Raw genomic sequence first — 25626 nt, 5'->3', positions numbered from 1 at the left:
ACAACAGTGCGGGGCACCAAAACAAAAATGGCAGCCGGCGGAGCAAGCCGAATGCGATTTTTTCTTCTCGTGAGTACATTATGCGTATTGAAACAGATTCTTCCGTGTCAGTAATGAATGCGATGGTAATGAATACATTTCTATCTGCAAATTTGCAGCAGTAACGTAGCCATGACCACTTTGAGGGGACAAAAACAGAGATGGGCGCGCTCAGCTGCCAATTACAGAAACCCATGACGGGCACGCTGTGGAAACTGGAGCATTTGTCTTCAATATTGTCTTAATACGGCACACTTCCGCTATGGGTGGGCGAATATCTTAGCTGTGTTACAAGCGTCGGCGTATGAATAGGGTACACTTTTAACGTGTCAGTGTAAACGTGGCTACCATCGTGGCCGCTCACGATTTGCTGCGTGCCCACGAGTGCGGACGAGAAGAATTGAAACGCACCTTTTTTGTTGTTGTTGACCACACCCATTATAAAGCCTACAAATAATAAAGCCAAGGCAAGTTTGGTTGCAGCTTTTTTTCTTCATGGAAGTGTGGAAAGTGATGAAAGGAATAAAATGGGCCATCTGCTTAAGAATGTTCGGTGTGCGCAGACCGCTTGGTATGTCTTGAAGAGTCGTTTGCATAGCATTCGACAAATGGTAAGCGCGATCATCATTAGCTAGACTTGGCGCACACCATATCGCTGCCGCAAGTTTGGGGTGCGATCATTACACGTGTGTGTGGTTCTCGCCTATGCTCTTGCCTCGGCTCCTGCATTTTTTCTTTTTGTGCCTACCCAATCGCTTCAAGAGCCTGATTTCCTGCCTGGACCTATGTGAGTGTTATCGGCACTTCTTGACAGTTCCTTTAGCAACTCCGACGTCCCTTACGCGAGGCGCAGCCCTTTTTAGGGCTCTCGGCTGACCGTCTCGCTGCTGGGCCTAGCTCCGCCTAGCATGGGCGCAGGAACGGAGCACGATGGCGCGCGCACTTGGCGCGAGATCCACGATAACCTCTCGAAACAGCGTCAGCATCCTTCGCCACCAGCATACCCCGCAGTGGCTCATAGGACTCAATCAAGAGCAGAACCGAAGCCCCCGCCGCAGCCGCGCAGCGATTATAAAATCATCGTAAGAGTTCGTGGGGGCCTCAACTACGCTGGAATCCATGCATGCATCCTCAGACAAGTCATCTTCAAGGCTGCGGGGCTCCCCATCACCAACCGCATCAGTTCTGACCAAATTCGTGTCAACACCATCAACAATACCGTTCTAATCAGCACGCCAGACTTGGGACGTGCAGATCTCTACCACAACATCCAGAGTCTGCAATTCAATGGTAACCCTTACGAAGTCGCCACCCATGTGGCCGATCCCATCGATACCTGCAGAGGATGCATTCACTTGCCCCCAGATTACTCAGAAGATGACATCGCCTCAACCCTCCGCAGATGCAACCCAACATTGATTATTGGGGGTGCATGACGCCTGGGCAATTCTGAAACCATTATGGTCATATTCCAAGGCAAAATCATCCCTTTCTACGTCAACTACGACGGCTGTTCACTTCGATGCCGCCCCTTCAGGCAGAAGGTAGAAGCCTGCAACCGATGCCGCGGGATTGGTCATTGCCAGGACGTCTGCACTAGTGCCACCGACACACTCTGCCCCAAGTGTGGAATGAAAGACGCACCCATGGACCACGAATGTGACCCGATATGTGTTGTGTGCAACGGCAACCATCAAACCGGCTCCTCACTGTGCAAACAAAGGTTCAAACCACGCCCTACACGTCCCAGGCATAAACAAGACACTTCACCCACCAACCGAAGTCCCAGTCTCGACCGCACTCGTGACTCAAGCCGGCGAAGAAGTCGCAGCAAAAGCAAGGACCGCGGGCCTGGCTACGCAACCCAAGATGTCACCTGGCCAGCTCTATCATCAAGCCCTACTCTCACCAACTGCTCGCGCAACCCACCCCAGGTAAGCTGGGCTAAGGTAGCTCCTTACAGCTGCTCCTCAAACCAGACTGCTAATAATGAATCCCTCCTTGAAGAAAATAGAATTCTAAAAGCCGAAATTCAAAAACTTAAATTAGAACTCCAATCTCATCACCCCTCTACTTCAACCTCGGAAGCCCCTCTCTCTAACACGACCCTTTCGACTCATCATCCATCAGCCCTACCTGAAACCTCTTCACACCGCCCCATGGACACTAGCCCCTCCACTGAACGGGAACCGCTTCACCCTCCCCCGAGCAAACGTAAAACTCCGAGCACTCCGCGATCAGAGGACACCCTGGACGAGACGATCTTAAATTATAACGACAGGCTAACCGCTCTGGAAACTAAATTTCATAATATACTCACTGCAATTGAAAAAATCAATACAGATTACACATCCAGGAATGAAAAGATCGACAAATTTATTGAATTCGTACAAGCACACATCCAACAAACTACAAGTTGGATAGCCGGAGTCACCGCGAATCAACCTAACATAGCTGCACCTGCTCGATCCGCCTCCCCACTAGCTCCGCTTAACAATGGCCAATAACCCGACCCGCTCCGAGTTTGAAGTGTGGCAGTGGAACTGTAGCGGGTTTCGAAAAAAGAAAGCACACCTCCAGCAGTTTCTAGCCTCCTCTTCTTATCTCCCAGCTGTCATTGCGCTTCAGGAAACTCACGGACTAATCAGCTTTCCAGGTTATAATGTTTATCAGAACAATAAGGTCTCCCGGCCCGATACGGCAATTCTTATGCAAAAGCACCTCACTGCCAATCACTCCCAATTCGACAGCGTCGATATAGAGCACGATTTTCTAGAAATTATTTCTCGCAAAAATAATGCATCTGGCCTTTACATTCTCAATATCTATAGTCGTCCACAAGACAAACATCACCGCTTTGACTCCCTTTTCGCTCAAGCTATTGCCGCTGCCACCCCTGCTAATCCTTGGAGATTTCCACGCACCCAACCATTTCTGGGGTCACTCCGTTTCTACTCCTAAGGGCAGAGCCCTATGGATCCACATACAAGACCACAGACTCACATTACATAACGACATCGATGCACCAACCAGGCTAGGCAATAGCGTAGCTAAGGACACCTCCCCCGATCTTACGCTTACACACAGAATCCAACACGTCACATGGCACAACTCACAAGTTAACCTCGGTAGCGACCATTACATCATTACCATCACACTAGTAGTAGTATAAGACTTTTATTCAGCCAAAAATTACAGGCCGAGCATATCGACCGCCTGGGCGGCCAGTCGACGCTGTTCTTCTTCACCTTCAGCGCCAAGCCAGTCGAGCCAGGTGGTGATGGAAAGCGAAGGGGGAGGGTAGGAACTTGATTGCTGAGCAGTCGGACAGTAGAATAGGCAATGGGATAGGTCTGCATAAGTAGACGGGCAGTTGGGACAGGAGGGGTCGGAGCGATAGCGATAGAGAAAGAGGCGGGAAGGGGTAACCAGTGCATTCATTTGGATGTGCCGCAGAAGGCGAGCCTCCGGCACAGTGAGTGATGGATGAGGGGGAGGGTAGAGGCGCTTGTCGAGACGGAGCTGGAGGTAAACTTCCTTGATAGTGCGGCGCAGGGAGAGTCCCCCAGAATCCTGCGAGGGCCCCGACCAGGGGATCAACGGTGCCCGGTTAAAAACATCACGGGCGAGCTGATGGGCCAGCTCATTGCCGTCAATCCCCGAATGCCCAGGGACCCAGCGGAGGAAAACGGTGGAAGGTTGCAGTGCGGAGACCGCTCGTTCGACCTCTTGTTGGAGTGAATGGGGTAGGGTGCGGTTCTGTATGTGGCGAATGGCGGCTTGGGAGTCGGTGTATATCGTGTACTCTGGGAGCGAGGGCAGGGAGGGAAATGATTGTAGGGCATGTACAATGGCAAGGACCTCGAGAGAGAGTGCATCCGGAGGGTGTAGGTACGGCCCACTCGTGTGAGTTTCAGGTGCTGGGAGGTGGGGATGGTAGATAGCGTAGCCACAGGAACCTCGAGGGGCTATGAAAGAGGCATCCGTGTAGGCTACTCCCTGGGTAGTAAAGAGGGGGGAATGATGCTGCGCGGCCGCGTGACGACGGCCGGCATGCAGGACAGGGGACATATTAGACGGGAGGGGGAGAATGCGAAGATTGGGCGCCGGGGTGGATTTTGGAGAGGTAAAGGAGGAAACGGGAATGGGAGAGATACCCGCCTGGGCCAGTAACCACTGACCCTGACGGGTAAGAGAAAGCCGGGCAAGCTGGGAGTCACGGTGGAGAGAGAGAAGAGAACGAAGAGGGTGGAAGAGGCCTGTGGCAAAGAGCTTAGCAGTGGAGGTGGTGATAGGGAGGTTGAGAGCTGCCTTGTAGAGGCCAACAAGGGCGGTTTCGAGGGTGTTAAGCTGAGTGTGGGTGAAGGAAACGTAAGGCACAAAGTACAGGAACTTGTTGAGGGCGAGCGCATGGGCAACTCGGCACGCATGAGCCTCGTGGAGGCCCGAGCGCCGAGTGACCACGCGCCGCAGGAGGTGAGTTACCGAGTGACAAGTCCTGACCGCGTGGTGTAGGGCTTGCACATTCTTGGCTGCATGTAACGGGAAGCCAAGAACTTTGCATTGGGGGACAACAGGAATGGGAGAGCCGGAAAGATGTAGGGAGATTAGGGCGTTGTGGGAGCGCTGGTATGAGGAGTAGTTAAGAAGGAGAAGCTCGGATTTCTCCGGAGCAGGTGACAAGCCAGCAGTGGGGAGAAAGGAGTTGATGAGATCGAGGCCACGTTGCAGGGTGTCCTGTACGTGACCGGGAGAACCAGACGAACACCAGAGGGTGATGTCGTCGGCATAAAAGATGTGGTGGAGGTCAGGAATCTGGGCTAGTTGGGAGGCGAGAGGGGTCATAGCAAGATTAAAAAGGATAGGAGAGAGAACAGCACCTTGAGGAGTGCCACGGGTGAGCGGGTGGGGATCGGACAGATGTGTGTCCACTCGGAAACGAGCCACTCGGTTAGAGAGAAAGGAGCGGAGATAAGAGTACATGCGGTGTCCGCAGTCTAGGGAGGAGATCTGAGACAGGATATGGTCGTGGCACACACCATCGAAGGCCTTGCGGACATCAACAGTCACAAGAGCGTGGATCTGGCTGGGATTGGGTGAGAGAAAGGTGTGCTGGAGGATCAGGAACATGTCCTGTGCACAGACGCGCCGTCGAAAGCCGATAAGAGAGTGGGGGAAGAAATTTTTCGCTTCAATAAGATCAGAGAGGCGAGTCAAAGCCATTCGCTCAAGGGTCTTGCCAACACACGACGTCAAGGAGATAGGGCGAAGGTTAGAAAGGGAGGGAGGTTTGCCCGGCTTCGGAATCATAGAAATAAGAGAGGATGTCCAAGCGCTCGGCAAGCAGCCGCTGTCCCAGGCATTGTTGAAAGTCTGAAGGAGGAATTCCTTGGAGTGGTCGGGGAGGTTGCGGAGTGTAGTGTATGTGATGGTATCCTCACCGGGAGCCGAGCGAGAAGCATTAGCAGCCAGGGCAGCTTCGAGCTCCCGGAGAGTGAAAGGGCGGTCGAGGTCTGGGTTAGGATCGCCAGAGTAGGCTGGGTAGGAAGGTGTGAGAGGGGGTGGGAGATACAAAGAAGTGAGCTTGTCAAAGACCTCGGAGGGAGTCCCCTGAGTGAGGGCTTTTGCTAGAGTGGGAGCAAGTGCAGGCTTCGTACCTAAGAAAGATTTAAAAAGGGACCACGTGGATCGCGAGTGTAATGCAGAATCGAGGCCGTCACAAAGCGCACTCCAACGAGAATGCTCGAGGGACGTGCCATGGGCGACTATCTCGGCCCGCAGAGCAGCAATCCGAGAGGAGAGTTGGGCATTCTTGGGTTGGGAGCGCAAAGAACGTTGGAGACGTTTCATCCGACGCCATAAACGGAGAAAGTGAGGATCCGGGTCTGGGATAGGATGCCGTGAGCGAACGCGACGGCTACTGGTCGAAAGCGCAGCGGAGATGCGCGACGTCCAGTCATCGTAAGATTCAAAGGAGGCGGAAAGGAGATTAGTGCGAAATGCGTGCCAGTCAGTGTGAGTGGTTGAGTGCGATCGAGGGATGTGGGAAAGTGAAGCGGTAATATGAATGAGGAAATGGTCGCTGAGGAGTGTTTCAGCTGTGACCTGCCAGTGAAAGGAAAGGGAGCCCCGAGAGAAAGAGAGGTCGGGTGTCGTGGAGCGCTGTGAGACAGTGCCCGCTCGAGTAGGGGAGCCAGGGGTATTAAGAAGGGTGAGGTGGCGTTCCTGGGCAAGACAGTGGAGAAGGCGGCCGGGCTTGAGGGTCTGGGGGTAGCCCCAGAGCGTGTGAGGGGCGTTAAAATCGCCCCCAAGGAGGAGATGGGTGGTGGCGGGAATAGAATGAAGGAACTTGCCCAAGGCAGTGAACAAAGAGGATGTGGCAGGGGGATTATAGAAAGACATAAAGGCGAGTGAGATGCGCGATGAAGGTCGGTAATACACAACACCAACTAAATATTTACGGAGGCTGGAGGGGATATCAAGTGGCTCGACGAGGACGTCGCTGCGTACATAAATGGACGCAAGCGGCGTGCCCGTCGTGGCATGGTAGGCGCGGTAACCTGGGACGGTGCGGGCCGTCCGAGTCTCCTGGATAAGGAGAAAATGGGGCAGGGAAGGGCGGGTGAGGAGATACTGGTGGAGGGGGGTCTTATTGTGGCGAAGGTTTCGACAGTTCCACTGCACAATCTCGAGGTCCTCTCCAGGCGCCATGTTTACGATAGATTAGGGGTAGAAGAGTTTGCGGGGACACGTTCCTTCTTTTTGGACGGGGGCAGTGACTCCTGGAGGGAGCCCAGCATAGAAGCGAATGATTCCAATTGCTTGGATTGGGTTTGGAGGGTGGTGAGGATCTGGACAATCGAAGTTTCGAGCTGAAGCAAGCGAGTGTGGTGTGCAGTGGTGGTGGTTTCTACCAGGTCAGCCAATGGGGCGACCTGGGCGTTAGGGGACGGGGTGATGAGCGTGGCAAGGTGCTCATTTAGCTTGGTAAGCTGGGATGTAAGAGAGGAGGTTGTTGTCTTTAGGGTTTGTGTCAATGCGTGGATTTGCTGTTGTAAATCTTGGGAGATGCGCTGTTCGCGCTGGTGACGCTCAAGCATTGTGAGCCGGAGATCTAAGGAGCGGTTCTCGTCAGTCAGGGATGGCGAGGGTATAGTAGAGGAAGAAAGGGATGCTTGCACCGAGGGCCCTTTGACTATAGCGGCGTAGGAGCCTGGAGGTGATGGAGCCTGACTTGACGGAGATGCATGATTAGCGAAGGAGGCGGAAGAAGGGGTGGGCTTCGTGGCCCTGCGCAAAGCTGTGCGACGGAGAAACGCGGCTCTGGCACACTCGCGTTGTTTAGCGAGGAGGAAGGGGCAGGTGGGGTCGAGAGAGGGATGTGTGTTTACCTGGCAATGAATGCACCATGGTTGGGCACACGCGTGAGCGGTAGGATCTGCGGGTAGGGGTGCAGCACAGCGGCGGCACTTGGCCGGAACGTCGTGCTGAGGGCATTGGTGAGCACGGTGTCCCAGAGCAAGACAACGGGTGCATGTGGGGGGCTTAGACTTATGAGGGCGGCATCGGAAAGCGACGCGTTTAAAATATACGAAGTGGGGTATGACGGTGCCAGCGAAGGTTATGAGCACTGATTCTGTGCTGCCCATCATACGAGCAGCGAGAATATCAGTCGTGTATGATTCAAGGTCATGCATGAGCTGAATAGGAGTAAAGTGACCACCAACGTTATGAATGACGCCGAGGCAGGAAATGGGAGGATTGGGGGCATATGTTTTGACGGTGATTGGCTTACCGTGGAGCTGAAGATGCGTGAGAGAAAGTAGGAGTTGGGCGGTGAGAGGGGAGTGTGTTTTCAGAAATACAAGGCTCTGAGCTGGCTTGGCCTGAAGGGTGATCTCTGCGCTGGTTTTGGAGGAGAGATGTGCGGCGGAGACGATGGCGGCAAGCAAGTCGTAAAGAGGCAGCTTGGGAGTGAGGGTACCGGGCGGAAGTTGGATCCCAACTGAGATGAGCTCGGTGCGAGGGCGGGCGGCGGAGGCAGGTTTGCGGCTGGTACTGACGGTGCTCCAGCCGCTTTCTAATGATGGCGTATTATGGTCGTTGTCTGGGGACGACGTGAAATCCATCTCCGCCGACGAGTCGTCAGCCGGATACACAGGGGTCAAGGAGGTAGGGGCGACAGAAACACATCTCGAAACATTGGGAATGACGTTGGTGGGCGTAGAGTTTGCACTGTCCAGCACGGCAGAAGTCGTGGATCCGGTGGGAGCGGCTGCAACAAGCGCGTTCAGCTGCGATTCTGATGTCTGATTGCAGCACTTTACAACAGGCGCCAATGTGGCCGGAATAGACGCGGCGGCATCCGTGGCGGCGACGGTGAACGCTGCAGGCTGCGACACGTTTAGTGGTCCGAGACTCTTGGCGTCGCTGACAGCGTGGAACTTGGTCGTAGGAGGCATTGAGGCGACGAACGCCGACTGCGACGCGGCGGTCGAGTCAGAGCTCTCAGCGTTGCTCACAGCGTTGAACGTGGCCGGAATATGCACGGTGGCGTGTGCGGAGTGCAGGAACGCAGCCGGTTGAGGCAGGGCTGCCGGCTTAGAATTAGGCACGTCGCTGGTAACATTCAGCGTTGACAGAGTAGGCTCAGTGGCACCGGCGGCGGTAGAAGAGGAGGCCAGCGGGGCATTGGTGGCTGTCGGCTGGCGGGTCTTCGTGAGACGCTGCATGTCAGAGGTGCAGGCGCGGCGAGTTAGGGCTAGCGCGGCGCCGCGCCGCTTCGTAGATTTGGAGGGGCCTGGAGGGCCAGCCTGGCGTCGGACCGGGAGTCGTATGGTGTCCACTTGTGGCGGAAGTCTTCGTGAAAAGATGAAGAGTAGACGCAGGGGCGGGCAAGGCCCTGGACCGGGCCAAGGACGGGTGAAAACGGAGCATGATATGCAGCCAGATAACCAGAGTGGCGCCACCTATCGATGCCATCACACTACAATTGAAACACAAACCCTTTGCACTCAAACGCCTCAGCCTTACCAATTGGGACAATTTTCGAGAGGCCCGCCAGATATCAGCTCCCACAAACATTCAAGACATTTCAGAATGCGTTCAGCAACTACACTCAGACGCCCAGACGCACACTACCACTCTGCCCCCCGAAACCGCTCTCACTACGGTTGATTCCAAGCTTATACACATGTGGGAAACCAAAAAGTATGTTCTTAAACGGTGGAAGAGGCAACGGTTCAACCGAAAACTAAGACTCCGAATTGCCAAATTAGACCTCCAGATCCAGGACTACGCCACGCAACTGGCCTGCCAGCAGTGGGGCCAGGTATGTGAAAGCATGCATGACAACCTCGATAACAAGCGCACATGGCAACTCTTGCGACACTTATTAGACCCTACCACATCGCGCACACACCACAACCAAAGCATAAACAAACTGCTACATGCACACAAAAATAATCTCAACGGATTCTTCGACGACCTCCGCCATAAACATCTGCCTCCCGCTCAGAAGTATGACATGCCAAAATATACTGGCGAGCCCAACGAGCTACTTAGCGCCGATATCACGGAAGCAGAGGTTTGCCATGCCCTCGCCACCCTGCGCACAATTCAAATTCAAGTTTATTTACCAGACAATATGCTGGAAGGTCCGCTGGGCTAAAAGCCGTAAAAACGGCTTGACGGGGCCCAGGTAACCGTTACATGGCAGCGGCTATACAAAGTGCAGAGGAAAAGTACTAAGATACACTGTTACAAAAAATGAAAAAAGATGCAGATCACAATGCATAATATAACATTCATAAATCACACAAATACATTTGAAATACGATGCACATGAAAATGCATATGCAAATTTCGACATATAGTACCGCATATTTACACTCACACAAACACTCTAAAAATGCTGCAAAAATTAATGTTTTTAATAACCGTTTTGCAAGCAGCATATATGTTATATATAGTAGATATTTTGAGATACTGAGTCTTTTACTAGCAAACAATAGAACAAAAGAAAGAACGTAACTGTTTTTTACTGCAACTGGTTGTGTTTTCATACGTGTTTAGTGTTGTTGGGACGTTGTATGCCAAAGTTTGATATTTATAAGTTGTACGAAATCGCGGTATAAACCATATATGGGTGTTTCTTGTAGGTACTGTAATAACACGACGCTCTAGACATGATAAGGCTGTAATAAAGTCCGACAGTTCTCTGTTTGAAAAGTAGAGTGTGTTCAACAAGCGGTATGAGTAAATATTGTCAACCCGAACGATACTGAACCTTTCAAATGATTTGCGTGTGTTTCCCAGACGTTCAATGTTTCCAACGTAGCGAATTATCCTTTTTTGTAGAACAAGTATTTTATTTATGTTTCTTTTTGTTGTTGTGCCCCAAATCAACGTACAATAATTTAGATGTGAGTTAAATAATGCGTGATATATTTGAAGTTTGGCCTTGAGTGGCAGCAGACTACGGCAGCGAGAGACGACTCCGGTTACAGATGAGATTTTCCTACATAGGTAATTACCGTGAGCATCCCAACTTAAGTTTGATGAAAAGTATACCCCAAGTATTTTATGCGTATCAACAATATCTATTTGCTGTGAATCAAGAATTAACGGCTGGTGAGTAGGTACTATTTTATTTTTAGCGTGGAATATTACAGCTTTAGTTTTATTTGGATTAATCTTTAGTCTATTGATTTTTGACCACGAGGAAATCTCCGAAAGTACGTCGTTAGCTCTGGATATTAGATGAGGCAGGTTAATGTCAGAGATAAGTATCGTTGAATCATCTGCGTATATTACGTACTTAACTGTTGTGTCCGTGCTCACGATATCGTTGATATAAACATTGAACATCAGGGGGCCCAGAATACTCCCTTGCGGTACACCGCAAGTGATAGGTAAGAATGACGAGCTACATTTATTAATGTGTACACTCTGTAATCTGTTTTGAAGATAGGATTCTAGTAAAGATAAGCAACTACCACGAATGCCATTTGATTATAGTTTGTGCAAAAGAATGCTGTGGTCAAGGGAATCAAAAGCTTTGCTGAAATCTAAAAAAATACCGAGTGTGAATTCGTTTTTTTCAATGCGATGAACTATAGCTTCTTTCAGTGTCAGCAATGCAGTTTCAGTAGACCTGCCGCTTCGAAAGCCAAATTGTGCGTCTGTAAGGACATTAAATTTATTGAAGAACCGCGTAATTCGAACAAAGATAATTTTTTCTAGGCACTTAGAGAAGACAGGAAGGACAGAAATAGGCCTGTAATTACTTTCTACGTTACGATCGCCTCCCTTAAAAATGACTGATACTCTGGCTCTTTTCATAGCTACTGGAAAAACTCCAGATTCAATAATTAAGTTAAAGATATGTGCAAGAACTTCTGTGATGAAATGTATAACGTGTTTTATAGGAGAGATCTGCAAATTATCGGCATCGAGTGATTTAGTATTATTTAAGCCCATAAAAGTCTGACACACTTCATTTTTATCTGTTGGATCAAGAAAGATGCTCTGCTTCATATTACCGCGTCCTGTAGCCAATTGCATATGTTCATTACATGGAGTTACTGCGTTTAGGAAGTGGTCATTGAAGTGATTTGCGAGTGCTGTGCCAGTTAAATCACGACCGCCAAGTGTTAAGGATTAAGGCAGAGCATGTTTATTTTCACGGCCAAGTATATTATTGATGAGCTTCCAAGTGGCGTTACTTCGTTGTCGACTAGCATTTTCAAAAATACGACGATAATAGGCTTCTTTAGCACGTCTAAGTTCTGCATTTAGTCGATTTCGAAGTTTTTTAAATTCTTTCAACACTTCCATAGAGCGTGTGCGCAAGAATGAATGATAACAGATATTTTTACTTTTTATCATTTTCAGATGCTCACGGGTAACCCAAGGTTTTTTAGACTTTTTTACAGGTTTGAAAGTTTTGAAAGGAAAATGTTTCGCGTAAATACGAGTAAAAATTTTAATGAAATCATCATAAGCGTCATTTGCAGTTTTCTTATCCTTAACAGTGGACCAGCTTTGATTCATTATGTCGTTTTTGAATAATTCAATGCTCTCAGCTGTCAGCACCAGGCCAGCCAATGTCAATGTCAGCACCAGGCCCCGACCTTATTAACAATAAAATACTCCGCAATCTAGACGACAACTCTGTAACAGCCATCACGGCGTAATTCAATCACTGCTTTGACACAGGCACCCTCCCTAGTTCGTGGAAAGATGCCAGGGTAATTTTTATCCCAAAGCCAAACAAACCACTCAACATTTCTAATCTCAGGCCTATATCACTAACCTCTTGTCTAGGTAAAACACTCGAACACGTTATCCTCTACCGACTCAGTAAATACATGGAGGACAACAATCTTTATCCATCAGAAATGGTAGGTTTTCGAAAATCTCTCTCATGCCAAGATATCATGCTTCGAATGAAGCATGACATCATTACACCTAATAGCAGTCTAGATACGCAAGCAATTCTCAGTCTGGACCTCCACGGAGCTTTCAATAACGTTTCACATTCCGCCATCCTCCGAGAGCTTAATCTCATTGGGTTTGGCGGAAAGACATATGACTACATATGTACCTTCTTATCCAACCGTACCGCAACGATACACATAGGCACAGAGCAATCCCTTTCATACGCTTTAGGTAGCTACGGCACGCCCCAAGGCTCTGTGCTGTCCCCTTTTCTTTTTAATCTTTCCATGATGCCGATGGCGCAAGCAATGCGGTCTATTCCCGATCTCAAGTTTTCACTCTACGCCGATGACATCACTCTTTGGACGACTGGCGGTTCTGATGGAGAGATTCAAGACACTCTACAGGCCGCAGCAGACGCCGTCGTGGCTCATGCCGGGGCTATGAATCTCACATGCTCCCCTCAAGAATCCGAGCTGCTTCTTCTACCATCCCACCGAGGGGCCGGAAAACACATGTCTAGTATAGAGGTAATCCTAAACCACATCCCTGTTACTAGAGTCGACAGGCTCCGGGTGCTCGGTTTACACATTCAAAGCAACCGGCTCAACAGATATACCCTACATGCACTCCACACCACAGTCGATCACACCCTGCGCCTTCTAGGGCGAGTCTCCAATAAACATGGCGGACTAAAGGAGGCCGAACTGCTCCGCTTGATTCAGGCCTTCGTTATCAGTAAGATTACATTCGCAACACCATATCTACATTTCCTTAAATCAGAATCAGATAAGATCGACACTCTTTTACGCAAAATATATAAAATCGCTCTGGGAGTCCCCATACGTACCTCCACTGATAGGCTAATGCTTACCGGAACTTTCAACACACTTACTGAACTCACAGAAGCCCACCTCACATCCCAATATAGCAGACTTTCTAACACCGCAACAGGTCGACACATTCTACAAACTCTTTCTATCACTCCGGCACCCATCATCAAGACTAAATACACCATTCCACATCACATACACGAGAACCTCTGCATCCCCCCACTTCCTAAAAACATGCACCCTGTGCATCACAAACAGCGCAGGAGGCAGCGAGCAAAGGCTCTCCAAAAACAATTCTCCACCTTTAAAGGCGTGCTCTATGTTGATGCCGCCGAATATGGGAACAGAAATCATTACGCAATATCAGTCATTAACTCTCAGGGCCAGGTCGCTGCGGCCGCCTCCTTTCCTGGCTCTTCCTCGGAGGAGGCGGAGGAAGCGGCCATAGCCCTGGCCCTCACAATTACAAATTCATTAGTTATCGTTAGCGACTCCAAAGCAGCCATACATAACTTCGGAGCGGGTAGGGTCTATAAGCCAGCCCTTTCTCTCCTCTTGGTCCATCCTTTCTAATCAAACTGTGGCATTAATCTGGACTCCCGCGCATGCGGGCCTTGCCGGAAACGAGGCGGCTCATGCCAGTGCCCGAGGATTTACTGTCCGGGCTCAGGCATCAGATGTGTCGGACCTCGCCACGGAGGAGGCGCCGTTTACAGCGCGGGATCGACTTATTACTTACCACGACATCTGCACAGACTACCGATTAGAACGCTTAACCTTTCCGCCAGTCATGGGCAAATCCCCGCGTAGGTGTGAAGTGCTGTGGCGACAGCTGCAGACTCGCACCTTTCCGTCCCCTTACCTCCTCCACCGCATTCATCCCGCCATTTACCTTTCTCCCTCTTGTAAATTCTGTGTCTCTCCCAAAGCAGACTTAAACCACATCATGTGGGGCTGCCCTAAGCACCTCCTTCCCTCTTTCCTCAAGCAACTAATATCTAGTGAGGAGCAGTGGGAGGCTGCCGTGCGCAGCTCCAGGCCCGATCTTCAGGAGGCCATCATGGAGTGGGCTGAGAGGATAAAGGAGGCCTACTTGAAGTAGTTCCTCCCCCACCCTCTATTCCATTGCCCCCTTCCCTTTAAAGAGGGATAAATAAAGTTTTTCATCATCGAGGGAATTTATTGCACCTTTCATAGCTCAATGCCTGCTAGCGGAGTTGCTATCCCCAAAACATGCCGATGGGTGTGCGATAAGTGTAGGAAGTCCGACCCACCGCAACCGGATAGCGAGCGAATGTGTTCGCCCCATGCTGGATCCCAACGCCTGGTCGTTGGCGTGTACGGTCACGCGAACGGTGGCACGTTCAAAGGAGGCCACACGAGACTGTCTCGCAGAAGCATGGATCGATGCACGCGTGGGACGTCCGCGGCGCTCGCCGACCCGCAGCCAAGGATGAAGCGCTTTGTCCTTTCTGCGCCCAACTAACCCTGCCGGTAGGCGGCGTTAGCAGTGCAACACTCACGCCATCTCTCGGACTGCGCCTCAACCAGACCGACTGCCGCAGGGCGGGCATTACGCAGGCCACGCGGCGAAGCCGGAGTGCTGGAGATGGCTGGAGCTATGCGGGAAAATATCATATCAGGGGACGCGTGAGTCACACATCCCCCCAACCTTAAATCGCTACATATTCCGGCGAAGCATGTCACACAGTTTACCATCAACGCATGCTTCGCGAACAAGGTAGTACATGCAACAGTGGCTGCGCCGAGGAAATATGTCCGCACGCTTTCCATAGCATGCGAGCTGACATTGTCCCTGGGTACACCGCTGGCGTCCGCTGGGCACAGCAGCAGCTTTGCAGACTCGACGGCACGATTTTGGGCCAGGACTCCAGAAACGGTGACACAGTAGTCGGCACGAGCAAGCGTCGCTCACGCCGACACGCACCCTGCTGGCGAGAGCCGCAGTAGCTGTCGGTGACTGCCGGCTCTTTCCTCCGCCGCAGAGGGTTGCGAGCTGGATACAGGCGGCCGCCGAAGTCGCCGCGCCGGACTGGCCACAGCATCACCATCGCCTGGGGTGACTCAATCGTAGTTCGGGGCAGCAGCACAGACGATGTGCATGTGACAGCAAACCAGGGGTGACTCTGCTCACGCTGTGTACACTCAACGCACTCGGCAAACACTAAAGTAGCGCATGGGAGAGGAATTCTGCATGCGCATCGCCCATGTGGTCCGATGTTCAATTTGGCTTGCAAAAGATCGGGCGGCTACTCAGATGCTAAGTTCACGTGAACGAAGTTAGCTTACTTGTGTTGAAAGAGTAATCTCAATTCGTGCGAGGCTAACTAGAATGAGGGAAGCACGGTGCAACACCTCAGCGCCACGGTACATCAGGTTGTGTCCCTCCACGTGTGACAGGCAGCTTCGTAACGCCTTAGGCCTAAAGCGTCGCTACCCTCAGAACCGGCATCCAAAAACACCCAAAATGAGCTGCAAGACAGGCAGCCGCGAGGAGACGTCAGCTGTGTTAAATGGTCCTACCCCAGACGGTGTCGGAGCGCCGGTGCCAGGCCGCAATACCAGTCGGCCCGTAGCGGCACCCGTGGCCCGTGGTCACCCGGCTCCCAGAGCCGCGACTTCATCAAAGAGATAGATGAAGCTATTTACATAAAAAAGTCGGACCACCCACGAGGCTTCCGTACTCACTCGCTTCAGGCTGGCCAATGCTCCGCGGGCGCTAAGCCTCGCTCTCCCAGGATGCAGACCACGTGGCTCTCGTACCGACGAATGTCATTAAAAAATCATTTGCGAAAAGGCTTAGCATGTTGAAAAGTTCACACACTACAGCCACCGTCACGCGAACGGTGGCGCATTCCAAGGAGGCCTCGTGAGACTGTCTTACCGAAGCATGGATCGGCGGACGTCCGCGCCACTTATCGACCCGTAGTCAAAGAGTAAAGCGCCTTGTCCTTTCTGCGCCCAACGAACCCCGCCGGTAGGCGGCGCTAGCAGCGCAACACTCGCGCCATCCCTCGTACTGCGCCTCAACCAGACGGACTGCCGCGTGCATCACGCAGGCCACGCGGCGAAGCCGGATTGCAAGAGACTGGAGCTATGTGGAAAAACAACATACCAGGGGACGCATGAGAGTTTCGCATCCCCACACACGGGAAAGAAAGAAAATCTAATTTTGGCGACAAAATTCAGGGGCGCGATCATAACGCGTGTGCGATCAATATGCAAGTAAATACGGTAGTAGGCCATGGCAGAATTTTATGCTGCTAGAGCAAAACAAGACCTGTGCATCGTGCTGCCAGCACAAGGAACAGGCGGTGCATATGGGTTATCGCATATTATACAGCCAAATGCCGTTGTAACGAAATGTTAGGGCCTCCTTAACGATTTGCTTTAAAGATCGTTCATTGCACTGCTCACAACAAAACTGGGAGAGAATTAGTCCATTATACAGGTCATGTTGTAGAGGCGCTTGGCTGTAGATGTGTGCAGTACATGTCCAGCCCAGTTTGTAGAAGATAGTGGTGTCAAGGCACGAACTATTGCTTGCAGTCAGAAGAGGCACGAGTACATACAGTCGACCGTATTCATGATTCTTAAAACTGGACGCGCCGCGATCATGATTTATTTTTACGGTTCAATAGTAGATTTATATATAATTTGTTCTCATATCAGATTTATATATAATTTGTTCTCATATCACTTATGTCTCTAGTTAACGTGGTTTACCTCTGACTAAAGACTACATGGCAATATGAATCAGTACCATCATGATGTTTCGTTATGTTACAGTAGGATGAGCATATCACAAGAAGCGAACAAACACTGACACCAAGCATAACATAGGGGAAATTACTTGTGCTTAAAAATGAAATAAAGAAACGATAAACTAATGGAAATGAACATGGATGAAAAAACAACTTGCTGCAGGTGGGCAACGATCCCACAACCTTCGCATTTCGCGTGCGATGCTCTACCAATTGAGCTACCACGGCACCGTTTCCCTATCCACTTTTTCGGGTATTCATGTTTCCTAGTAGAACTCTGGCAGTGTTAGCCAGCGCCACCACTCACATACCATGGTGGTGGATGTGGAACATGCTATCTGCCGCAGGCGTCACGAGAACGTGATCTTTTTTGGGGGAAGGCAAGCGGTCAATAAACCCACACATGCTACATGAAGGCATGAATGTTGCCGGATTCATTCTCGTGACGCCTGCGGTTCGTGACGCCTGCTTTTTACGAGAACGTGAGAAGATCACGTTCTCGTGACACCTGTGGCAGAAAGGATGTTCCACATCCACCGCCAAAGTCTGTAAGTGGTGGCGCTGGCTAACACTCCCAGGGTTCTACTAGGAGACGTGAATACCCAAGAAAGTGGATGGGGAAACGGTGCCACCGTAGCTCAATTGGTAGAGCTTCGCACGCGTAATGCGAAGGTTGTGGGATCGTTCCCCACCTGCGGCAAGTTTTTTTTCATCCATGTTCATTTCCGTTAATTTGCCATTACTTTATTACATTTATTAAGCACAATTTCCCCTATGTTATCCTTGGTATCAGTGTTTGTTCGCTTCTTGCGATATGATTATTAAAAAAATCGGGCTCCTGGGTTAACCCTCTTTTTTTCTCGTTTAGTACGATGAGCAGTTAGGCAACCCTAATGGTCGCCGGTGTCAGCGATGGTACGTTTCGTTTCAAGACAGGTTCATGTGACACACAGTGGGCTTATCAAAATAAAAGAAATGCGAGAATTCCAAACGTTTCCTATTTTAATAATTGCTGAAACAAAGATACCTGGCTGGACTGCACACATTCTTCAGGTGTTAATGCAATATGCCCGTGCCGACCGAACATGCTCAGAATGGAGACTGCAGTTTTGAACAATCACGTTAAGAATTGCCATTTATTTCCGCTTAGAACAGTCTGCAATGTCTCTTTTCTCATACTTCGAGATGAATACATTTGCCACACTTTCAGTAGAATGCACATGAATGGGGGCCTATAGATGAGGTTACTGATCAGCTAAAGCATGTTACGATCTCTTAGGTGCGTTGATAAGGGTAGAACAAGTGCAATGTACACGAAATGATTTCAATAATTTGTGCGTTATCTACTAAGGAAAGACCACCAAATGGATAATCTGGCTATTCTTTTGTACAGCGCATCTAGTATACAGTCTGTCCAAGACGACGGCACAAAATGCAACATTAATGAAAACCGGAACACTCATTATGCAAGACAAGGGCTTCATACCATGCGTGATTGCCACAATGCGGATCTGCGCCAGCAGCTGCCTAGTGATTAACAGCACGTATACTGCATAATGCCGAAACATCGAAAGGCGCTTAACGCTTTTCAAATAGCCCGAAAGATAACTGCTGCTGCTAAACTGTCTATAAACTAGAAATAAAAAAAACAGAAATCTTCCAACTATCGTCAAACGTAATGCCTTCAGTTTGAAACATGTAAAGGTGCTTCCCCGAGCGACTAATTTATTGTTCTTTAATTTTTTCGGCTAATTTGCGAAGCTGCGAGTGACTGAGCTTATAGGATGTTTCATGCTCCAAAAGCTTTCGTGGTTGCATATATTTATATTGGGTGAAGCTAGGTATTTATTCAAGTGTGGTGTTTTTCTTGCGGTAACTTCTCAAAATTATTTAGATTGGTTGCCAGGAACATTAAAAACACTGCTACTTTGTAACTATGCCAAAACAGCAGCGCATACACTGCTGATGCATGCCCCGCAAACACGGCCTTTCATCCGAGTACGCTAGCATTTATTCAACTATACGTCTCTGTTTGAAAATTCCTTATGGTAATATAACTTCAAGATATATACGTAAAGCGTGTCACGAGAATTTTATTACACATGCGGCGCAGCATTCCTTGCGACCAGATCGAGCGCCACGAAATGAGATCTGCCAACACTGTCTGCTGAACATGTGCACAAACAATCCGCTTACTGGCAGCTCACTATCAAGGTAAAACATGGCGTACTTTCTTTCTTTACGCACATGAAATATGACGCTGGGGCGTTTCCAGTGCTCCTTGCGCTCGGACGTGTTTTTCCGTAGCTCCGAATTTTCGCCCCGTTTGCTGGTTTCTTTTGCCCGCTACTGGAACTCTGTTGTTTATGGACTGCTTTGGCGGTTTGTAATTACTACTGGCGCCTATCTACAAGGTCCGTCGTCATCTACACCCTCCTGCTGTGCCGTCCCACTCGAGTTCTTGCGCGGCTTCGCTAGTGTGAGTGCCCCCACGGCACTGGCCGCGTCGGCGTGGAGCATCCAAGCTGCTGTCCGCTGCGTCGAAAGAGCGGAACCTTACCGATGCAACTGCCATCGAAGTCAGGAGCGTCTCCTTCGTGGGGACAAGTGCAACGTGCGAAGGCGGTACCCTGAGCATGGATACCACCAACATGGAGCAGAACAGCCCTGCTGTCGTGGCGCACACCTCAGCCTAGAGAACGAAGGAAGCTACTGGCCTTCAATTGGATGAAAATGTAGCTCCAGCAGCCCCGAAAAGACCTCGCTCATCACAAGGCCTGCCCGCACGACCGACACGCACGTCTCCGGAGTCGCCAACGACATCGTGGTAGAAAGTGGTTATCAAGCCTCGTGCTAGATATGACATGTCCACTCTGCACAACCGTATAATTCAAGCGGCCCTGGACGCCTGCCTCGAGACTTCCCGATTTCAAGGCTTTGCTCTACACAAACCCACTAATACGGTCTCTGTATAGGTGTCTGCTATGGCACTAGTTTATAAACTCGAAGAACTGCAACAAATACAAGTCTCGGAAGAGTGTGTCCTTCCAGTCCAGGCGTACCTCGCCAGTGGTACCGATTTAAGACGCTACGTGTTTAATGGCGTTGACTTTGACGAAGAAACCGAGAGGCTCCTGCAGGAACTATCGTGTCCCACACACAACGTCGTGGCTGCTCGCTACCTAGGCAGCGGTCGTACGTGCCTAATCACGCTTCAAGGTCCTAATTCTCAACGTGAACGTATCCTGTATTACGGCTGCGTACTGCGCCCGCGTCCGTTCAAGCCTTCCGTTGTGTACTGCTACTCTTGCTTTAGACAGGGACACATGAAATTATCCTGCCCCTACCAACCTAAGGACGACACCATGGAGCCTGAACCGTCGGCATCGTTTAGATGCGGCCTATGCCAGACAAACGATCATGACATCACTTCCACGACGTGTCCTACGAAGTGGAAGGCCACTAAGAAGGCTCGACAACGCTATTCTAGACAGCCAGCAACGACCCCTCGAGATTCATCAATGAAACAAGCCCCTGTGTACAACCGTTATGCCGTTCTGGCCTCGCTGGAAGAGGGCGCTTGCCAGGTGACAAAAGCAAGTACAGCGACAAGTGATGCTGCCACTCGTACCTATAGCGCAGCTGTTAGGTCGCCCACTTCACGACCGTAACGGGCATCACAATCGATAGAAGACACGCCGCTTCCTTTGGCACCCGAGGAGTTCGAGATCGACGCTCGCCTGGCCTACCTTGAAAAGGAAATCCAACGTCTCAAGGAACACCGTACACTGCTCCGGCGTCGTCATCACGGAGCGCGAAGCCTCTTTCACCCCAAGAACTCCTGCGCTTCGTTGCGCAACAGCTCCAGCATCTCACCTCGGTTCTACTGGCCAATCATAATCTATGATGGCTGCTACGTCTTCAAGTGGGCCAGAAGGCATCTTACAGTGGAACTGTCGCGGCATCGCTGGGAAGGTCGGAGAGCTGCGCCAGCGTCTCAGATATGGGAAGCTGCGTATTTGGGCTCTACTGCTTCAAGAATTCAACGGCCTGCCACCCATTCCAGGATTTGTTGCATACTCATCGCCTTCAATGTTGGATGGTAGGAGTGCTACGCCCGATGTCCCTCCAGGAAAGGCTGCAGTGTATGTAAGATGCACTCTTCATCAGACTCGCGTTGATCTTTCACGGTGGTGTACTCTATGGCACGAAGTCGTGGCCGTATTGGTTCGTCTGCAGCGCACGGACGTTATCATCGTTTCATACTATGCCCGCCCTTACAGCGGTCGTGCGGCTTGGTTGTGTCTCGGCTGGCTGGCGCACCTACGACAGAAACATCCTGGTTGCCCCATTATGGTCGCAGGAGATTTTAACGCGCCCCACACCACATGGGGATATGCTATTTACAGTGCGCGTGGTACATGTGTGCTGGACACATTTATGGACACCCAATTCACTCTGCTTAAGAATGTGTCAGTGCCTACTTGTCGGCGAGACCACCCTCGCGCGCCGCCACACTCACCGGACTTATCTTGGTGGCTAGGAAGGATGACTGTCTCGTGGTCATGTGAACCTGACTGCTGGGGTAGCGACCATCCGATGCACCTTGGCTTATCTTCGGGCGGAACAGGCCGCCTCCGCCGACTATGTCGAGTGGTGGACTGGTATCGATACAGAACGGTATCAGAAAGCAATGTATCCAACTTCATGGTGGACCCGTGCCATTCTCTTAAGGTGGCATTAGTTGAGGTGACACGTATGTCGTGGGTTGATGAATCGTGAACCGCTCCTGATTTGCAACTTCTGCGTCTCTGGGCGTCGCGCCGCCAAGCAGAACCTGCATCAGAACGTGACCCTGCATCAAATACCCTTCGCTTAGAGGCCCAACGCCTTACTGCAGTAGCTCGGCGCCATGAACACCGCTTAGAACCTGGCCGCTGGATGGACTGGTGCTCTTCTCTCGGACCTTCGTCGTCCAATGCCTCCATTTGGCGCACCTTCCGAGTAATGGAACGTGGTCGGCGCCCTCCAGAGCCCGCAGCCTGCGCCCTGTTAGCATCGGGCCCACACATTTTAGCCTGCGCCCACACCAGCCTGCGCCCACACCTTTTTTCCGGCTTTGGACACAGCACCGCCTCCCTTCGTTGTTCAAAACTGCCTTCCCGCGGACGCAGGCACGCCGCCTAGCTCTCTGACATCGAGGGTATACAAGCTGCCTTCACTATGGCGGAATTTTTAGCGGCAATCGACCTGTCGAAGCCATGCAAGGCACCAGGACCGGATGGCATACCGTATGAACTTCATAAAAACACGGAAGCCAAGGTTCTCGAAGTGCTGCTGGTGGCCATGAACGAAGCTTGGGCTACAGGAGTCATTCCCGATTCTTGGCGCGGCATGCAGAAATGGTCCCTATTCCCAAACCCGGAAAACGCCAACATAATATCGCTCATATGTGCCAATAGCACTAACCTCAACGTTAGGCAAGCTAATGGAGCGTGTGCTCGCGACACGTATTACATGGTGGCTCGAGCGGTACTCATGGTATCATCCTGGCCAAATCGGGTTCCGTGCTCATGTAGGCGCAGAGGATGGCCTTGCGTACCTACCTTCTATGGTACTCATCGGAGGCCGCTCCCGAGGAATTCACACGATTCTGGCAATGGATATTCGTAAAGCGTACGACCATGTGAGTCACGAAGCAATTGTCGGAATTCTCCATTGGTTTCAGTTCCGTAGCCGTGTCTGCACATTCGTCGAAGCCTGCCTGTGCGCTCGCGCCTTTTCCATTCGCCGGGCTGGCCAAGCAGCAGGTCAGTTCGTCGCACATCGGGGTGTCCCACAAGGATCTGTGCTCGCACCAGTCCTTTTCAATATTGCTCTCCTTCCACTAGCATGGAAGCTAGCCACGATACATAATGCACAGTACATAATGTACGCAGTATACACTATTTGCATACTAAAATCTACAAATAGGCTCCACAGCAACCTCGGCAGTATACAACTTCACTCCGCAGCTCCGTATACGCAGCTCCGTATTATCCAACGTTACCTGCGCTTAGTTACAGCGTACACGGGTTGGGCCAAGATTAACGAATTTCGTCTATATTCAATCTATAGATGGCATGCAAACTGAAGCAATAAGAATTTTACAGTATCGGTTGTTTTCTACTTTATCTGACGCCTTACCACAATCGGTATACGAGCTCTTCGCACAAGTTAAGTTGACCTTTGGTGACGTGCCACCCTATGGCCTTCACCGGCGGCGATATAGGAAACCATGGAAAATTATTCCAATTGCAAAGAAGTATACGGGGTGTAAAACTTAATTTGAGCCAGACTTTTATATATGCAAACGCTACGTAGTGTAAGAGTTGTCGGATGATCGCACCGCTGTCAAACAGACGCAGGAGTCGTCGGTCGATCTCGCCGCTGCCACCATTTGAAGGAGTTGAAGGTCGTAGAGAGGAACTCGGTGAACAGGATTTATTTACATATGAACATTTTAAGCAAGATACATTGGCAGTCTAGCGCGACTCCCATATGGAGCTCACAAGACTAACATACAGCAAACAGCTTACGAGCACACAGCTCACTAGTGCATTTCTAGCATGACGACGAGCACTCAGCTCCCGACGACGAGCACACTCTAGCAGCCGGCAATCGCTGCTTATAAGCCCTTGGTCCCCCCTTGAGTCCCAGCGGACGGATTCCCAGTGGACGGAAACGTTCGTCCAGTCATCGTTCGACGTCACCGCTCGACGTCATCGTAGATGACCCATCCTTTAGGAGGAGGGCGAGGGCTGTTGGATGAGGATGATGACTCACATACACGTGCCGCACATACACACCGGTGAAAAGGGCCGGAGCCGACGTTAGAGGGCTTCGTAGAACTCTGCTTTGTCCCGGGTGGCGCTGGCGGGTAGCACATTCCTGAGCCGACCGCGCGCCACGTGGCTGCCGGTCATCCGCAGTTCTCTGAAGTGCGCCCCGTCTGGTAGGATTGGAACACGTGCAGCGGGCTGAAAGCTGGCACGTTGCCACCCCGTACGGCCGTTCCTAACAGCTCCTCCATGGCCCGGAAAATCTCGCCTTGCCAGTGCTGGCAACCGCTGGGCAGGAAGAGAATAGCTGGTGAGCAAGACGATGGCTTTGCTCTCTGCAACCCCTGCGTACTTGGAATGCCTTCAACTATCTTACAACTGGCACAGAAGAGTCGACTCGGCAGCACAATTAGCTGTTAAACCACTAGGCCTCCTATCAAAATTTCAATGCAAGTCACTCAACTGGGAAACCCCAAATTTTGCCCCAAAATTTTGTGCCGCCAAAGCGAGCGTTCACGTTCCCCCTGAGCTTAACCAGATCTGACTGTCGTGCAGCACAAGAGTAAAGGTTTACACAGAATCAAACTGTAGGCTCTTAACCACCAATACCCGAACATAACTTAAGCAGCCTGACTTCACGAACAGCCTGTTCTTTTCCTATCACAGTGGCGTACTTATCTCATGTACTGCTGCCACTGAACCGTCTGGCCAACTCCACAGGTACGTAAATACAATCGCGCTAGCTTTGTGGTCTCTATTCAAAACGCGTACTTGCGACGCTTACTTACATTTGTTCCTTTAACCCACACAGGACACGTTCCTCAAACAAACAACCAAACTTGCGTAACTTACGCATCACAGAGGAACCTTTGAACAAATGTGTCTTTTTCTAACTAGCTCTACGCACGCGTACTAGAGAAGTCAGAATACGGCTTCCCTCGACACACACGAGCACAACCAAGTCATTAACAATCTGCTTCACTCCGTCCACACAGGACACGCGCTAAAGGAAGTAAGAGCTCTTCTCAGTGCAAATCACGCACTTACTGAAAACCTACGCGGTTAACCTTAGAAAAAAAAGCGCTTATAAAAAAAGAAGGTTAACTAATACACATGCGCGTTACCATAGGCCTCTCAACGATAACCTTGACACTCAGGTTACTTACACACACAAAAAAGAAAGCCTATTTACTCATTAATGAACATCTTCCGAGACTACAGGTTTACATAAAACGCATCTTTCCGATCTCGGAGTTTCTCGAATAAAAACACAAAGCTGATACCTTACATACTGAAAGAAACTAGTCTCAATTCGCGAAAATTTTCAAATGCTCAAAAAATAAAACAAAACAGAACGTTTTACTTCTACGGATGCTTCCTTGGCCTCCCGTTCCAAGCATTTGCAACTGACTCATACTTTTGAGCCGTACTCGAGGTGGTCGTGGTTTGAAAGCTATTCTGGCTACCGTGGAACAACAAAAGGGCTGACTCACTATCAGACCCCCCAAGACGTTACAGTCCCCTGCCAATTTGCGTCCTGGCTCCCCGCTTTCATCATGACCTCGATTGACCGCGTCGCTACTCCCCACGTGGTTTCGTCTTGCCACCTTGCGCTTCTTTGTACTACACGCTGAGCTTCGAAGATACTGACGGAACGACGAGGAATTTAACTGCCCCGTGCCCTTTTTCCGCGTCCGTGCAGAACAT

General features: G+C 50.6%; 1 protein-coding gene and 1 non-coding gene across 3 annotated transcripts in view; both read left to right on the top strand.

The window, feature by feature from the left end:
- Positions 1–25626, top strand: part of LOC139052226 (uncharacterized) — a 723436-nt gene that overhangs the window by 159740 nt on the left and 538070 nt on the right. The gene's annotated exons all lie outside the window — the stretch shown is intronic.
- Positions 17726–17798, top strand: TRNAT-CGU (transfer RNA threonine (anticodon CGU)). Its single transcript has one exon. It is a non-coding gene; the product is annotated as a tRNA-Thr (tRNA).

Source organism: Dermacentor albipictus, unplaced genomic scaffold (genome assembly GCF_038994185.2).
Source record: "Dermacentor albipictus isolate Rhodes 1998 colony unplaced genomic scaffold, USDA_Dalb.pri_finalv2 scaffold_20, whole genome shotgun sequence".
In the NCBI taxonomy this organism is placed as follows: domain Eukaryota; kingdom Metazoa; phylum Arthropoda; class Arachnida; order Ixodida; family Ixodidae; genus Dermacentor; species Dermacentor albipictus.
This window is presented reverse-complemented; position numbering and strand designations above follow the sequence as displayed.